This window comes from Monodon monoceros, unplaced genomic scaffold, assembly GCF_005190385.1.
Source record: "Monodon monoceros isolate NGI ecotype Baffin Bay Population unplaced genomic scaffold, NGI_Narwhal_1 Super_Scaffold_20, whole genome shotgun sequence".
Taxonomy (NCBI): Eukaryota; Metazoa; Chordata; class Mammalia; order Artiodactyla; family Monodontidae; genus Monodon; species Monodon monoceros.
Genome location: NW_021703777.1, coordinates 134,454,116 through 134,470,314, shown reverse-complemented (window position 1 = coordinate 134,470,314; position 16,199 = coordinate 134,454,116).

Sequence of the window (16,199 nt, the reverse complement as noted above, 5' to 3'; positions counted from 1 at the left end):
GCGGACAGGACGGGTAGAAAGATGAGGCTACGGAAGCCCCGGCAGACGCCGCGCGGTGGGACCACCGCCGCCCTCGGCACCCAGGCAGCGGCGCCCAGCGCGGGACCCGGGCCGGAGGACGGCGTGGGCCTGCTAGGCGTGGCTTCCCGCCCCGGGGCACCGCCAGTCTCCGGCTGACGGCCGCCCGCCTTCCTTCTCCGAGAGCGGGCTGGTGTCGGGGGAGGGCGAGTGACGCACGATCGCCCCGCTGCAGGTTCTGCCGGGCAAGGGACAGTGCCTTCCGAAGGCGCCTGCGCTTGCGGGGTGACCGCGGGCCCCGGTGCACCGCCCGAACCTCAGTTTCCCGGGCGATAAACCGGGTAGCCTGCGGGGCGCAGAGGCCTCGCTGGGCTTCTCACCGAGCCGCCCTCAGCCCCAGGAGGGCCTGAGACCCAAACCCGCACCCCGACCCGGAGCTTCGCGGGCCGCAGGCTTCCGGTTCGCTCACCCAGACAGGCCTGCGCTCTACCGCGCCGGGCGCTGAGGGAACCTGACTCAGGAGGAGGGCTCAGCCCAGTGCGCGGCGGCAAAGGAAACTGGGAAGGAAGAGCTAGAGCTGGGGCGCAGGGCGGAGGGCTGCCCGGAGGAGGTGGCACACAAACTGCGCTGTGAAGGTTAATCGCGGTGCTGACAGTGTCTCCTCCTACCATCCACCGGCTCCGGGGTCCCCCAACGAGAAACGGCTTTGCGGGGTTAACGTGTGCAGCCGCCAACCGGGATTCACTCCCTTCAGTCAGCAAATATTTTTTGAGTGTCTTCTCTGGGCGAGGCAGGGTTCTAGGCCCTGGGGATAGGCGGTGAGCTAAAGGGTGGCCAGCAGGGAGCTTGGGGGTGGGCCGGGTGGGCTGGGTGGGCAGTTAGCACTTCAGTGAATGTACACTGTGCGCTCTGAGGTCAGGGAAGGCGGCTGGGAGGAGGAAGCATTCAAGCTGGGCCTGAGTGACAAGAAAACCATCCTCTTCTTGCTTGGGGTGGGGAGAGGGGAGACATGACGCTTTCTGCACCCGTAGGATGTGAGGTTTGCAGGACAGGAGTTGGGGAGGTGCGGGATTTGGGGTCACAGTGCCTAGGAAGGGACAGTGGACACCGTGGCAGGGATGTGTGGGTGCTGGGCTTCAGGGGCAGGTTGAGACTCAGATTCTGGAATGCCTCTGCTGCAAGATCTTCCCTCCAAGCTGAGGTCCTGACTCCCCACCACCACCTAGAGGGAGGTGCCAGTGAGCCTGTGGCTTTGCGGTGGCCAGGCCTCGCCCTTCCCTTGACCACAACCTCCCCTAGGTCCGTGCGGGCAGAGGGTGTGTAACTTGGTCCCCACAGCAGCCCTGGGAAGGATCATTGTTGTACCCATTTCCCAGTGAGGAAACTGAGGCTCCAGTCACTCAGCAAAATAGCCTGAAACACAACGGAAGGGGGTGCACCCAACTTGGGGTCGACAAAAGAGTCAGAGCCACTGGGAACAGGCCTCCTAATCCAAGGGACAGCTTGACATTGGGGAAACTGAACCCCGCCCGGGGCCAGCATTTGCCCAAAGCGAGCTTGAGACTGGCCTCTGCCCTGGTGCAGCCTGGCGGTGTGGGGGGAAGGGAAGGGGAGGTGCAGGACGATAGGCCACCGCTGCGCTGCTGCTGGGCACGGCCCGGAAAAAACCCCCGCGTGCGGCCCCGGCACTAGGGAGGCTGGGGAAGCCCAGGATCCCACACCTCTACTGGCCGGGGCTCACGGTCATGTCCAGGGAGGGGAGCTTGCAGAGTACTTGGCAGGGCACCTGGCCCACGCTGGGGCAGCCTCAGATTGGCCCCGGATCAGAACTGGAGCCACAGGTATAAGTGGTGAGACGCAGAATTGGCCTAGCGAGTCTGGCAAACCCTGTTGAATTAAGACGGTGGGAGTTGTGGAGTTCCAGATAACCTTCCCTCCTCTGGGCTCCAGCCCTGTCTGGGCATTTTGTGAGCCCCTCACCTGGACTTCCTGCCCTGTAAAGTGGGAGCGGCGACAGCATTTTTGTGCGGAGGAATTCTGTTGGGCCATCTAACCAGGTAGGTCCTGTGTGGAGTGCACAGGCAGAGGGGCTGCTTGGCTGGGGTTTGCTCATCTGTTCCCCTCCTGTTTTGGTGGACATTTGGCACGGGGCTGGCCCTGTCCTCTTGGCCTCCATGGCCTCCTTTCCCCCAGGGGGTGGCTGTCAACCTTTACTTTTTTTTTTTTGCAGTACGCGGGCCTCTCACGGTTGTGGCCTCCCCCGTTGCGGAGCACAGGCTCCGGACGCGCAGGCTCAGCGGCCATGGCTCACGGGCCCAGCCGCTCCGCGGCATGTGGGATCTTCCCGGACCGGGGCACAAACCCGTGTCCCCTGCATTGGCAGGCGGACTCTTAACCACTGCGCCACCAGGGAAGCCCAATCTTTACTTTTAAGGGGGATGAACCGTCTGGTCCTGGAAGCTGTCGGGAGGATGGCCTCAGAGTCCCCTGAGGTAAATCTCAACTCTGCCACCTCCAGCAGGTGGCCCTGGATGAGCGAGTGTCACCACCCCGCAGACCTCTGCCTCCTCCTGGCAAAGCCTGGGCTTGGCCCGAGACTGCGTGTCAGCCACAGGTATCCCGATCCTGTGTGCTTACTTCTTTTTCCGTTTCAGATCTGCAGACCCTCCTGCCTGTACACAGCTAAAGCCCCAAAGCTCACACTTGGCCTGGCTCTGACAAGTTGGGAAGGGAGGGAGGGAGGGAGGGAGGGAGGGAAGGAGTGGGGAGGACCCCTACCCCCCACTAGACCCAACAGAGAGTTCAAGGAAAACTGAACTCAACAGGGGCCCCACGGCTGGTACACCCAGCAGCCAGGTGTTCACCAGGATGCTGGGGGCTCTAGGTCCTGCAGACAGGGGCTGCGTCCACAGCCCACTCCCTGCACCAGCTTTGTGCCACAGGGCTCAGAATAGAGGCAAGTTGCTGGGGGTCCAGACCCCACAGCAGCAGGAGGAAAGTGCATCTGAGAAGCGATGGAGGGGCTCCCGGATCCCTCACAAGCAGGGAGTGTTCCTAGGAATTTAATAAACGCCATTGTTCCCTCGGGCGGGACAGAGTAAGTGGCCCAAGACAAGTGTCTTGGAGCCAAGGAAGCGGATGCTGCCGGTCCGCAGCCAAGGGCCCGCTGCTGGGCTTGCCTTTCTGGTTTATTTCCCCACCTTCTCCACTCTGCTCTGCAGAGCTGTCTCCCTTGAAATGCGAAATGAAACCCCATGAGGAAAGGCAGGGTACACCCCACTGTGGCCTGAGGAACCCGTGGTCCCTCCTCTAGGTGACTTTGCAGCGGTATGAGGTCAACCCAGCTCTGCCTCCACCTCAGGGCCACCAGCTCCTTTCAGACCCTGTCCCATATCACTGTGTAACTGCATCCGAATGAAGGCTGAGATGGACAAGCTCAGCTTTCCCCGAGGTGCTATGAGAGGAGGGGTGCCTGGAACTGAGGGTCCAGGCGGCGGGGCTGGGTGATGGAAGTTCCCTGCCCCTAGTCCTTCGCTCAGACGAGCCAGCCCTCCAGCTGCTGCCTGGAGATGGCGATTGGCTTGGATCATTTTGTGTCAGCCCGGCCAGGAGAAGGCGCGGGAAGGAGTGGGGTTCCCCAGTGTCCGCGGGGTCGGGCAGGAAACCGAGTGGCTCCCGCCAGGCAAAGCGCGTTCCCTGGCGCCTTGGGTTCCTCCGCGCAGCGCGGAGCGAGGATGAGCGCGCATCCCCGCGCCCGAGGGCCGGACGCCCCGGGATTTCTGTTGTTCTCTCTCTCCCTTTGGGATTAGGGAAGAGGTGCCCTGCTCTCTCTGGGAAACGACTTTTCAGCCATACGGATCACATAGACGTCTCAATAGCGGTAGAGTCATCTGGCGGGGTCCCCCAGTGAGCTGCGGCGGGGAGCGGAGGTGTGCAGTCCGCAGTGCGCGGGCGATCCGGGGTGTTCTTGCTGGTGGGTCGGTTGCCAGGGAGGGGGCGGACGCCGGTCCTCATGGGGGTTCAGGTTCCCTCCTGCACCCCGCGGCATCCCTCTCACAACTTGGCTGGGTCGGTTCTGTTATCATGTCCATTTTTCCATTAAGAAAACTGAGGCGTAAAGTGGCAATTGGGCATATGGTTTACCAACCTGGGGTATCCTGAAGCCAGAGACTGACACGCAGTCCGGGCAGCGGCGGGGCCGAGGGGATGGTGGTTTGGTAGCTTACGGCCTCGTATCTCCCGTCAAGGACAGAGACTTCTTGCAGGCAGGGGCAGGGACCTGAGTTGCTTTCAGAGACCTTGAGTTGGCCTTGTGATGCGTTGTGGGGCTGTGGGCCGCTGGCAGCTCAGCACACCCCTCAGGACACCTACCTCCTGGTATAGTCCCGGGGCATTAAATGAAGAAGAATCGGGCCAAGGTCCTGAGAGGGCTGATCCCCCAGGTGGAAGCCCCGCCCCTAGTTGGAAGCCCCACCCCATCCGCACGCAGACCAGAAGGAACCGCCCAGGAGGCGGGGATCTGATGACATCCCCGGTCTGGGAATTACACTTATTCATTTATTTATTTATAGTTGCAGTATAGTTAATTTACAATGCTGTGATGGGAATTACTTTAAAGTTGGATTCAGTCAAGGCATCAGCTGTCTGTTGTGGACCCGCGTGTGTCCACGGTAGAGTGAGTGGCTGCTTCCCAGCCACGACAGGGAGTCTGCCCTCCAGGGCACTGGCAGGTCATCCCCTGCTGCTCCCTGACCCGTTTTCCCCTCCAGTAGAGGGACTGTGTTGGACTAAAGTCTCAGTGACCCCTGCAATCTCCTACCTTTGCCGATTCTCAGCCTCATCCAGCCCCTGCCTTCTCTATTGCCGTTTCATTAAGTAATGCTCCCCTTACATACAAAGGGGAGAGAGTGGAGTTCAGGAAACTGGTGCTCCAGGGCCCCAGAAGATGACTCCTGGCTAGTTAGGCCCTGGTGGGAAAACATCTTAGTCCTCTGGCCTCTGCGCGTGTTTCTTGTTTTAGGAAGAGTATTCTTGTCTGTACCTCCTGCCACCTTCCTTCCAATGGGCCCTGACTGCTGGGGCCCAGTTTATTCTCACACCCATGAGGGCATCAGCGAAATATTCCAGATATGGAAAGGAGGGGGGAGGGAAGTGAGCTAATTCCACCTAGATGTCCATGTGAGAGGCCAGGCTGGGCATTGCCTCTTGAACTTGGGTCTGGTGTGGTAATAAATATCATTCTTGATGGATTCTCAAGGCCGCCTTAGCTCCCGGGGGCTAGGGCACCCTCCTCCTCCCCGGCTTTGCGGGACCACAAAGCATGGACCAGAGGAGACGTGGAGGTGGGTCCCCTCCCGTGCTCTGAGCTTGTCCATCTCAGCCTTCGTTCGGATGCAGTTACACAGTGATATGGGACAGGGTCTGGTCTATCTTCCCTGCGGGCAAGGGTGGGTCTGGCTCTGTCTGGGCTGTCTCCTGTCCAGAACAGGGCCTGGATGTTCGACTGCATCACATTCGTAGTGGCTGAACAAATGACTGAGCGAATAAATGAAGCGCCTGCTCGTCTCCGAGCCTGAGTCCACAGTCTGTGGGCAGAGGCTAACCAGGCAGGGGGTGGGGATGAGGGCCAGCAGCAGAACTGCCCCCACCACGTGAGGGTCTTCCTGAGCTTCCACTGTCCGGCGTCGGTGGCACATCTGGGCATCCGGGGGACTGGCTGTGAGTGTAAAATTCTCCTGGAGACAGTCTAACAAGCACCCCGGGGAGGGGGAAGAGGCATCTTTAAACCTCACTTCAGTTCTGCCTCGTGGTAAGCCTGAAACCACACTGGAGATGTCGTTTTAGCATATCACGTTTGTCATATAAAATGTGAGGGTGTGAGGATGCAGGGGAGCTTCGAGGGGCAAAACGCACGCTTCCACTTCTCTGCCGAGGAGGGGTGTCGGGTTGTTACTTTAAGTCAGTTCCGAAGTCTCCACACGGTGGCGCTCTTGGGACAGGACCTTTCCTCCAGGACCCGAATCGCTTTTGCTTTTTCAAACCTTCAGAATGAATCAGCCTTAGATGAATACTTCCACTGTGCTCCCAGCTAAAGAGGCAAACACGTTCCAGCAGAATCTGCCTTATTTATAGATTCAGGTCCAAGAAGATGTTTTGTTTTAGCACATCTTCCCCTGGTCCCAAGAATGGAGCGTTGGGTGCCTTGCACACTAAATGTTTTTGGAGTGTTATTCAAAGTGATATAAAGCTGCTATCTGTATTCCCCACCTCCGTGCTGGGGGTCGGCTGGGGGCACGTGCAGAGAGAGCTAAGCCGCACCTTGCAAACCATTCCCAGTGATTTTTGCCTTATTACGACACAGGGCAGTCAATCGTGCCCCTACCCTGTGACTCTGGCCGGGTGATTCCTTTCGGGGTGCCTAGAGCAGGCTGGTGAGTGGAAAAAGAAACCTCACCGGTGGCCTGGAATCGCAAGCACAGTGGCCACTCAGGCCGCAAGGGGTCAAATGGAGTCAGAGTCTCGGCCAGGATGCAGGATCCGCTCCCTAAGAGGCTCTACAGTGGGCAAAGGACCAGAGGGTGGCGTGGGGGGGGGCTGGGCTTCTTGGCTCCTTGTCCGTGCAAAGGGACACATGTAGACAGAAGCCTCTCTCTGAGGGGTTCAGGCGGCCCGGAATCTGGCACTGAGGCTACCACTCACACAGCCCCTCGGGGGTGGAGCGTTCAGAAGAGCTGCCACCACCCGACCCCACCCTCTTCAATGGTACAGGTTTGGGGGGGGGGTGTGGAGTTGGGTGACAAATGTGTCCGGTCTGGCCACCTCCTCCACTAAGGTCCCCCACCCTGCTGGCCCCTGCCTGTCCCCGACCGCACAAAGGAGGCTCTGACCAGCCTCTCCCACAGCTGGAATCTTAGCAGCTGTTCAGAAGTGCAATCTTTCTGCACATCATTACACGTGTAAGTAAAGGGAGGGGGTGGTAGGAGCGGAAAAAGATGTGATGAGCTACCTTGTATGGTAGTGACTTCCCTGTTAGGAGAGGTGTGCAAGCAGCAACTAGATGACCCCCTGTTAGGAGGTTTCTACACTGAGTCATTGTTTGGGACCCTCCCTTTGAATTAATTTCCCAGATTGATTTCCAGGTGAGCTAACATTTTAGTTGTGGCTTAAAATCTCACTTTCTGCAGACACTGGGGTTGCCTCACCCAGGCCCAAAGAGCACACGACTGATGCCCCCAATAAGTATAGAGGGACCCGGGCCCGAGCTACTGCACTGGAGCCTGATGAGGACTTAGTGGTGTCATGGGCTGAATAATGTCCCCAAGGATAACAGGGGTCCTAATCCCTGGAACCTATAAATGTGACCTGATATGTGACCTTTGTAGATGGGATTAGTTAAGGATCTTGAGAAGATCCTGGATTATCCAAGGGGCCCTAACTGCCAACAAGCTGGAGATCAAGGGAGATTTGACACAGACACAGAGGAGGAGGCCACGTGAAGACAGAGACAGAGGCCACAAGCCCAGGAATGCCTGGGGCCACGAGGGGCGGGGAGAGGCAGAAAGGACCCTCCCCCAGAGCCTCCAGAGGGAGCCCGGCCCTGCAGACACTTGACTCCAACCCAGTGATACTGATTGAGGACTTCTGGCCTCCAGAACTGTGAGAGAATAAATTTCTGTGGTTTTAAGCCCCCAAGTGTGTGCTGATTTATTAGTGCTAGGGCCAGGCATCCATGGATTGGTCCCTGGTGTTTCACAGACAAAACTCAGTGTCCTAGAGACACTCAGAGCCCAGGCTGCAGCTGCGGGGGACCCAGCAGAAGGGCCTTTGGTCGGATGCCGCTGAGTTCCCGCTGGGATCTGGGGGGCCCTGCAGGAGTGCTTCCCTCCCACCGGTCTGCACACAAGCACAAGGGGCAGGGAGGAAGCCAAAATTTGCGCCTTGCCTAGTCTCCCTCAACATCTTTCTCCCACTTCAGTTATCAAACTCACCCTGCAAGTGCTAGAGTAGGTGTTTTCTGCAGGCCCTGTGGTGAAAAATGGCCTGGCGGGCGAGGGCCTTGGGGTGCAGGCACGTTGGACTGTAGGGTCTTCCCCAGGCCAACCCTCCACGGCTGAGCAGCTCTGGAGAAGGTTTCTGTGCAGATGACCCGCTGCTTTAAATTCAGCCCTCCAACGGGCAAAGAATTCATTCCCTCCAGGACCTGCTGAAAGGCTCACTGGTTTGGGACGACCAGCTCCAGTGGCAGGGAGGTGATGGTCCCCACAAGACATTGGTCCACTGGGTGCTGCCTGCCTCTCCCCACTCTGAGCTGAGCCCTGGGCTGGGGGCTGGGCAGGGGTGCCCTCGGAGGATACCTGTCGCCAGCATGGTCCCTGAACATCTTTCTCTGGCCTGGGTGCCGTTTATTCCTCCATCAGATGAGGAAGTCGAGGCTGAGACTGGTCCAGGGGCTGCGGGTGGACCTGAGGCAGAGCCCAGCCTCCCTGCAGCCTCGGGTAAGGAAGGCGGCAACCCCTGGACAACATGCCGGCCTCAGGGGACCACCCGCCCACGTGGACCTCCCCTCCATCCCCCACTTTCAGAGGGTCAGCCAGCCCCTCTCCACCTGCTGTCCCCATCCCCGCCTTGATCACACGCATACCTGAGCCCGGGAGGGCCCCTGGGCCCCCCGGGATCCCCGAACTTCTCCCCCACATCCTCTGCTTTCATCCCACAGCCTGGCTACCTCGGGTCCCCCAGCCTCAGTCAGCTTCTCTGCCAAACGCCCTTAAAGTTCCCCTCTCCCAGGGCATCACTCTGAGGGCTTTTAACTTTGTCCACTTTGTTTAAAAAAATTAAGTAGTGCTTGCACCTGCTACAAAACCTGAACGGTGAAGACAGTGTGGACCTGAGACGTCCTCTCGCCGCTGTCCCAGCGCCCGGGTCTCCTGGGAGGGCGCCTCCCACCAGGCCCCCAGGCCTCCTCCCACCAGGCCCCCAGGCCTCCTCCCACAGACACAGAAGCTGCACTGCATTCCAGGGGGTTCAGACAGCAGAAGCTAAGTGTCTCACAGTCCGGAGGCCAGAAACCCAAGACCAAGGCGTGGGCAGGGCGACACTCCCCTGGAGGTGCTGGGTAGGTCTGTCCCAGGCTCTCCCCCAGCGTCGGGGGTCAGCTCCAGTCTTGTGCGGTCACGTGGCAGCACCTCCCCAGCCCTGCCCTGCATTCTCCCCCGCGATGCTCTCTCTTTGCAGGGCATTCGTTGTATAAGGACACCAGTCATTTTGGATCAGGGCCCACTCACTCCAGGGTGATCTCACCGTAGTAATTCATTACATCTGCAGTGACCCTATCTCCAGATAAAGTCACATTTGGAGGCACTGGGGGTTAGGGCTTCAACATATGAATTTTGGGGAGACACAATTCTGTCCATCACAGATATGGACACACAAAACCATAGACGAATGAACTAGCATAACGTGTATGTGAGTAAATACGCTTGCTTGTGTGCACCCCCTGCCCCTTGCACACCTCTGACGCACATCCTGTACCCTGGTTTGTTTGCTTTTCCCAGTCCATCCTTTGGAGGGCCCCCTATCGAGAGCACCCCATTCTTTCCCCAGCTGCATGACAGGTCACTATTTACATAACCCGCTCCCCTGTGCTTTCAGGGAGGGTGGTTCAGTTTTTGCAGTCGCGAGTCCTGCTGCAGTGAATCTGTTTAGGGCCATCGTTCTCCACAAGTCCTTTCAGGGTTTCTGAGTGTGATGGACTCACGTGGGCAAGCCTCAGGCCGGGAAGTGCGGGAAAACCTGTTGGAGTCCCGATTCAGCCCCTGGGGGAGGGGGCTTCCTCACCGGCCCCCACGTGCCCCGCCCCTTGCAGGGATAACTGAGCAGTGCAACTACCATTCCCACGCCAAACGTTCCTGCTGGCACCCTGAGCTGGGGGTCCTCCACAAACACGTCCCGCTAGGCCACAGGCATCCATTCCAAAACCTGGAGGGGTAAGCCGGCCAGATTGGCAGGGTTCCCATTACAGCCAGACTCTGTTTCCAGAAACTTCCCTCCGGCTCCTGGGAAGAGGTTCCCTGCACTGTGTTCACCCCAGCACTTTGTTTCAGCCTCATTTCTCCAACCCCGATTCACTTCCAATCAAGGTCAGGGGCGGCCTGAGCTGTCTGAAGGTCCTCAGTGGTTTGGATAACTCCAAGCACAGATCTGCACTCCATTGTGGAAACCAAAAGCTGCCCCCACCTCGAGGTGCCCTTCCCATTATAGGCAGACATTCCTGCACCCGAGCCTCAGCGACCACAACTTCGCATATCTTTACTGAGACAGGAAAACATGGCATCTGGAATGCAGAGTCAGTGCACAGATGTCACACGAAGAAATCAAGTGTGTGATTGTATCGTCACATTAAAAACTAACCTTGAGAGCGTCCATCTGTGGCACAGTTTTCTTGGGCACTGCCTCCAGCGCAAGAAGCCCTATGACGCCCATTTCCAGAGGAGGAGGTGGTGCCTCGGGACAGGCAACAGCACCGAGTCTCACTGCTGGTAGGTGGCAGGGCTGGGACCCCAATTCACACATTGCTGTGATGGATGGAGGAATGGAGGGATGGGCAGATGTGATAAAGCAAGGAAAGCAACATGCTCAAGGAAGTATCTAGATGGTGGGTGCGTGGGTGTTCAATGGCCAGCCCTTTCAAAATAAAATATTGGAGCAGGGAATATACCTGCAGAGAAAGAAAGGTTCCCTCCACCAATGAGAGCCCCTGGCTAGGTCCAAGGTTTGCTGAGCACGAGGGCACAGGGGTCCGGTGGGCTCCTTCTCCAAGCAGGGACAAGACACGATACACCCATCAAGCCTGGGGTGGGGATGAGCAGAGGGCTAGAGATCGGCTCTGGCCCAGGGCAGGGGCTCCTGGCAAAGGCCCTGAGGGTTGGAGGGGGATTAGCCTCCCTGACCCAGCTTCCTGCTCCTGGGGACGGCTTGGTCAGCGGACAGAGGTTGGCATGTCTTCCTGTCTGCCCCAGCCTCCCGGCGGCTCTGAGCCCGCGGGGAAGGGGGCTTCTTGCCTGGCCCGGCCTTACTGGCTGGGGAGGAGTCACCTGCGCTTCGGGAACATGGTTCTGGCCATGCGCACACGCTGTGCCGGCCCGGGTCCTTGAGAACCCGGGCTCCCCTGGGCGGGCTCCGCTCCTGCCTCCTGCGCGCCAGGGATGCCTAGCACTTCATCTTCCTCCTCCCACTGCCCCATCCTCCTCTCCCCCCTCCCTCCTCTCCCCCTCCCCCCATCCTCCCCACTCCTGTTCTCCTTCGAATCCATCTCCCCGCCCCAGGGCTCACGTTCCCTTCCTTGCTCTCCCTCCTCCTCCTCTCTCCCCCCCCTCCCCCCCCCCCCCCCCTCCTCCCCCTCCTGTTCCTCCCCCTCTCCCCCCTCCCCTCTCCCTCTCCCCCTCCGCTCCCCCTCTCCCCGCTCCTCCCCTTTCCCCCCCTTCTCCATCCCCTGCCTCCTCCACCCACTACGTCCCAGGGAGTGGAACTCTGGGAAGCATCCACTGAACACTTTGTGAAAATCTTCCTCCCCTTTTCAGGGTTTAAAGGCAGACCCACAAGGAAGGAAGTGGGTAGACCCTCAAAAGGCAGCCAAAATAATTCCAAACATTTGGTCTTTTTCAAGCCAACATTTTAAATCTATGCCAAAGACTTGCCTGCGTGGTTATGTGCACTCAACCCCAGGCCAGCCCTGTGCACTGGGTGGGACTGTTATTCCCACTTTACCACTGAGGACACTGAGGTCCCCGGAGGGTGGTGACTTTCTCATGACCACAGTGGATGTAGCAGCTGGGCTGGGAACGGAGCCTGGCGCCTGACTGCACATCTGGGCAGCTGCAAGGACACTTCACGTGGCTGTGATGTGGGAAGTGGACCATCTGACAAGCCAATAAGAACGTTCTGAGACTCCTTCCCACCCTGCCTACCCCCCCCACCCCCTGCCCAGGCCTGTGCGCCACCAGGTGGACACCTGAGATGTGGTCCCTTTGCACGGCCACTATCCTCCTGGGGCTTTTCTGCTTACCGCTAGGATGGTGGTGAGACCCTCCTTGGACCCTACTCATGCCCCTTCACCTTGCACATGCTAGTGCTTTCAGGTTACTCCTCCCAAGGCCCAGCTCTAGTCCTGGCACTTCCCCAGCTCAAAAACCTTCAGGGGCTCCCCATTGCTTTGCCAACTAAGAACCCTATTCTTTAGCTTGAAGGCTTCACAATCCAACAGAATCCAGATCTCGAGCCCCGCCTACCCCCTCATGGGCTGCCGCTCAGGAACACTAACCCCGCCCCTTCATCTCGCATCGGCCCACACAGTGCAGTGACCTCACCCTGTTAGCCGCCAGAGGATCATTACCGAAGACACCCGATTTCCTTCTCACGCGTATCACGGTGCCACAGACCAAGGTCCCATAAGACCAGGTGGCCGCGAAGATGTGACGAAAGGGAAACTGATGCAGCTGTTCTGGGGAGACTTTCTGAAGCACTTGTGACGTGGAGTCTGTATAGACCCCGCCCCCCAGAAGTCCCATTCGGGGGGCATGCACCCCCAGACGACTCTCCGGCCCACAAAGAAAGATGGGCAGGTCTGTTCATCCCGACATGAACTGCAGTAGTGGAGAGCTGGCAGCAGCCTGAAAGTCCCCTAACAGGGGATCAGCTACCCTTGGGGCACGTGTCTTTTCCTGGATTTCTCATCCTACCATCTGATGATCCCCCTACTGAGCGATGGGGTCCAAGTTCCTCCCTTTGCACCCCATGGGGGCTGTGACCGCTCCATGTACTCAACAAAGCCGAGGAGAGTAAGGTTCGAATCCCAGGCGACGTTCCATGCCCCCCTCCGACACCCCCCCACACACCCACTCGTACTGGGGAACCTATGCTGTGAGAAAGCCGAGGTCACACAGAGAAGCCCCAGGCGGGGGTCCCTCTGCTGACATCACCATCAGCCCCCGGATACAGGAGCCAAAGCGCCTCAGGTAAGTCCTGCCCCACTCCCCAGCTGAGGGCCAGAAACCTTGCAGTGGAGACAAGCCACCCTCATCCACACACAGCATGAGCATACTGATAAACGGTTATTTGACACCCTGAGTTTGGGGGTAATGCGTGATTCGACCACAGTAACTGGAACAAAGGCATCTGTGACTGTTGGTTTAGTGCACGGTGGTTAGAAAATCATTGCTTCATTTATCAGTATCAAATTCCTACATTAAGGTGAAAAAAGTGCAAGATGGGAGAGGTGTATAATGGAATACTGCTTCTGTAAATTCATACACAAGAACAGGTATGTGGGGTGGCATGGGGGCGAGGTTAGGACAAATGGAATTGGGTTGAAGGATGAAGGGAAGATCAAATTTAAATTTTAAAGTGGGAATTCTCTAAAATTATTCCCAAAGAAAAAAGTTGATTAAAACAAAACACAACAGGCAGTGGCTACTGCAGTTTGCTGACTCCTGATCTGTGCTCTTGGGATTATTCCCACTAACCCGCTCCCCCTGGTTCATGGGGCATCTTTGGACACCAGCACTGAGCTAGGAGGTGACAAGGTTCCCACTGTCCAGTTGTGAAGAGCCCGTTCGCTGGGGATTCTCTGGTGGTCCCGCCGCAGAGGGGAGAGGTGGCGGTGGACGAAACATTAGGACAGACAAGAGTGGACGGGCAGCGAGGAAGGGCGGCTGACGTCACGGCTCCACTTTTCTGCCTGGGGAGTCCTTCTGCCCGAAGGTGACCAGAAACTTGGGCTCTGGCCCTGGGAGGATCAGAAGCCCTCTCAGGGCCATGAGGCTTCACAGTCAGTCTCCAGAGAGCATCCTGACTGCCCGATACTATCCTGGAGTTGCTTCCGGGTCTGAACGTGACACGCCTCCGCCGACAATCCCCCCTCCGAACTCGGCCTCCTGTCACCTCCAAGCAGAGCGGCGATCCAGCTCCGGGACGCACGGAGCACAGAGGTGGCCGCCTGGGCGAGCACCAGGGTGGCTATTTCACGCCTCCCCACCTGATCTTGCCCAGCAACCCTCTGTCTGCTCGCCGGGGCCCCGCGCCACGCGCTGGAGTTCTGCTGCCACAGTTGCTGGGAGCCTCCTGGGGACAGCAGTGCCAGGACCCAGCCCTGGAGCCCTTGGGAGGAGACACGCCCTCCAAGCCCCCAAAGACCGGTGCTTGGGAGGAAGGTCTACTCTCCTTCGGCCCGGTCCGGCCTGTGCCCTCGCCTCCCGTCCCTCCATGTTCCCCAGAGGCAGTGGGAGACGTTCGAGCAGTGCCCGATGCCCAGCCGGCCTCCACTCCCAACAGCCTGGCGCCGGCAGGGGTGCTTACTACCCGCGGTGTACAGGAGAGGGAACGGAGGATCAGAGAGGCGAGGCCCCCTGCCCAGGGCCACACAGCCCAGAGTAGAAAGCATTAGAACCCAGACTCTGAGGAAGCCCCCACTCAAAGTGCTCAGAAACCATGGGAGTGACACCAGGCTTGTGGTTCCAGAAACATGCTCAGGAGCCACTCACAGGCAGGCCCCGGGAAACCTGCATGTAGTAGGTGGTCATCTGGAAGGCACCCTCTCCACCACTTGTCTTTTCATCCGGGTCCCTCTCTGGTCTCAGTTTCTCCGTCTCTTAGAAGCACCCTCGAATTAAATGCTGTGATTAGCCAGAGGCTGTTGCTTCTCCCCCACACCGACTGGGGCAGTCATTTCTTCCCTTGACCCGCCCTCCTCTGGCTGGGCTACCTCTGCCTTGGAGTCTCTCTGACCGTGGGCACCCACAGGGAGCAGTACTTGGGAGACAACAGCTCTTCCCTAAGACCCCGGCTCACCCACTTTGGCCCAGTGTCCTCACCCATGCAATGGGGGAAAAGCCCCAACTCTGTCTGCCTCCAGGCTGGAGTTAAACAACCCGGTGAGTCCCTGTCGTTGATCATCTTTGTCGCTCCTGGGGCGGGATGTGAGGGCGAGGAGATGGGTCGAGCATCTTGTCCTCGAGTCTGCAGAAAAGCCCGCCTCCCACCCAAGGTCTCCAGGACACTGGGCACCAGAGGTCCCTCCCGGCAGCCGCGGGTAGGTAGGCTCAGGGTGGTAAGCTGGTAAGGGGGTGGCGCGGGGCGGGGGTGGCGGTGACCGGCTCCCTCTGCAGCCAGAAGACGCACCCGAAGTGCTCACCGTTTTGTCTCCGCGGCCACAGGCGGGCCAGCAAGGTCCCTCCACTAGGCCTCAGACCCACCCGGCCTCCCGGCCTCCTAGACCCGCTGCTCGGCTGCTTCTCGCTCCCATCCCCATCTGACTCTGGGGCTGTCGGTGCCAGAAGGGCCCCAGGCCCTGATTGTCGGAATTCCAGGCCTGCCAGAGCCACTTACCATCTGGAATGGTCTCTCCTCGGCTCTGTTTTTCCCTCTGGAAAATGGGGTTGATGCTCCCTCCACCGTGGTTGTTCTGAAAATTAAAGCGAGGCGGCGGGCGGCACTCGGTTGGTCGCGGCCCCCCGGCTGGCACTGGGAGGCTGGGTGTACCTCTCCGCGGTAAGCCGCGTCCGGTGAAGCCTGCTGCGCCCGCGCATCCGCGTTGCCGTCCGGTGACTCGGCCGTCACCCGCTCCCAGAGGAAGCCGGTCAGAAGGTTACTCTTGAGGGGCCACAGCTCCGAGGGCGACGGCGTGGGCCGGGATGCACTTTGGTCACTGCACCCCCTGCTGCAGAAGTGGGAGGGGACTCCCCACCGCTTTACAGTCGGGGCCTGCCCCTAAGACCTACGCGGCCGGCCAAGGCAATGGCTCCCGCCCGCCACTAAGGCCCGAGCCTCTTACGGAGCTGGACGGTGGAGACCCCCTCTCGCTCAGCGTGTGTGACATCGGACGTTCTGCCGGCAGGGCCACGGGGATAGGGGTGGGGGCTAGCATTTTCTTACATTTTGAGCCTGAATCTGAGACCTAGAGAGTTCTGTCGCACTACCTTTGGCATTAAATCCATATTTCATTAAGTGTAAATATTAAAAATATGCCACAATTTTGCAGCCTTGACATCCGGAGTCTAAAAAACTGACTAACCCATTCTCTTGCTGTTTCTTGGAAGCCCCGGGGTCTTCCTGCCACGGTATACACACGCACACAAATACATACAAGCACACACACACGTGCACACACACACACGCACACACACACT